Genomic DNA, 1,923 nt, shown 5'->3' on the forward strand with positions numbered 1-1,923 from the left:
CCCGGCTCTGCCATCCTGTGTCCTGAGGGCCCTCCCGGCTCTGCCATTCTGTGTTTTGAGGGCCCTCCCGGCTCTGCTGTCCTGGGTTCTGAGGGCCCTCCCGGCTCTGCCGTCCTGTGTTCTCAGGGCCCTCCTATTTCTGACATCCTGTGTTCTAAGGGCTCTTTCAGTTCTGACATTTTGTGGTTTTTGTTTTTTACATTTAACCTAATTTTATTCATGCTTGCTTTGGAATGGGGATCATTCAGTAAAAACAAAATATGTCTTACCACATATACCTTTTAACCTACAATAGTGATGCACCTTAATTATGCCCATGTACACAAGTCTAACATTACAATTTTAAAAATAAATAAACACAAGTAAGACTTCTAGGAGCCTTTTATTATGAAGTCATTCCTAATTTTTTTTTGTAGATAGATCAAGCACCTCCAAATACATCAGATTGCTACACCCAGTGGGTGCTTTACATAAAATGAACTCTTAAGGACATTGAGCATAAGGCTTAGAAAAAGCCAACATAACATTCAAACAGGCGAGCAACAAACATAGGGCCAAGTGGAAAAACTTTATTTGCAAATAAATTTCAAAAGCTGTTAACTTTCTGTAATTAAATCCAGAAAATATACTGACTCGCTAAAATAAATAAAATGTGATGTCTTAACACTTCCCAGAATGCCCACCAGAACACTATGAACAGTGACTGACGCTGGTTAAGAAGTTAATATAATAACCCTGACTGATTAGATTGTGAAGCGCTATGGGAGCTACCATGGCCGCATACCTTGGTGGGTAACATGTATCATTTGGCCTTCATTTTCAGTTACTGCTCGTATCATGTGTTGTAAGACATGCGTACAGTATGAAAAGCTTAAATACTCAGGAATGAAAAATATTTTAGGAAAAAAATAGATTTTTCCCCAACAATTATGCACAGTCTCACTGTATAAATTTCAAGGCAAATTTTTTTTTTCATGTAAAACAGATAATGTTTTATCGAGAGAATGTTTTTAGTTGTCTTGGTGTATTTCTTTTGTCTCCCTGCATTGCATTATTTTGCTCTGTTCTTTAATTTCATGTGCAAATGACATGCCAGTTTCAAAGGAAAACTATTTTATGTATCAAAAGTAATTTGGGATTTTAAAAACCAAGAACTAAAAAAATCCAAATTAAAATGACACATCTGATTCGAGGAAAAATTGACATACTTAATAGAAAAGACTAAACACTTTTCATGAGAAAGAACTGTCTGCTGAGAGTTCAGTTGTGATGTTTCAGAATTCTGGTGTAGGTTTTATTGGGAATCTGGGGGGCAGATTCCTGGCAGAAGGCATCAATGTGGCCTGCATCGTTCAGCGGTGGCCCATGAAACTGGGTGGTGCCTATAGACTCAGGAACCCTCTTCCCTTTCGCTCTCCCCAAACTCACCTTCCTCTGCTGGCTCAGCGTCTAGCATTTCAGTCTCTTCCTTCCTACTAAAGAACATGTCCAAGGAACTGGTGTAAGTGTTTTCCTTCTCAGCGGGTTCATCCATGAGAAAGCTTTCGTCCCCACCACTTACAAGCCACAGTGCGAAGAAGATGGATGCAAAGATTCCAACCGAGCCAAATTTGCCTGCTTTTCCCGCCTTCTGGACTTTGATATCAAACTTTTCTCTTCCACCGGGGACTTTGAGTTATTCAAGTCATTTAATTTATCAATTAATTTATCAAGTCATTTTATCCATTTAATTGATTAATTTATCACGTCATTTAATTTATCAGTATCACCAGACTCCTTCAAAAAAGGAATCCAAGTCAGATCCTGGATTCTTCTCCCTTTTTCAGCCAATTGCTATGAGGCTTCCTCGGGGACTGTTTGCACTGAAACCAATGCTTTGCTTTGCTTTGCTTTGCTTTGCTTTGCTTTGCTTTGCTTTGCTTT

General features: G+C 39.0%; 1 protein-coding gene across 7 annotated transcripts in view; it reads left to right on the forward strand.

Annotated features, from left to right (window-relative positions):
* KCNN1 (potassium calcium-activated channel subfamily N member 1) overlaps window positions 1-1,923 on the forward strand; it is a 36,458-nt gene that overhangs the window by 18,003 nt on the left and 16,532 nt on the right. The gene's annotated exons all lie outside the window — the stretch shown is intronic.

This window comes from Vombatus ursinus, unplaced genomic scaffold (assembly GCF_900497805.2).
Source record: "Vombatus ursinus unplaced genomic scaffold, bare-nosed wombat genome assembly UNPS02009918.1, whole genome shotgun sequence".
Taxonomy (NCBI): domain Eukaryota; kingdom Metazoa; phylum Chordata; class Mammalia; order Diprotodontia; family Vombatidae; genus Vombatus; species Vombatus ursinus.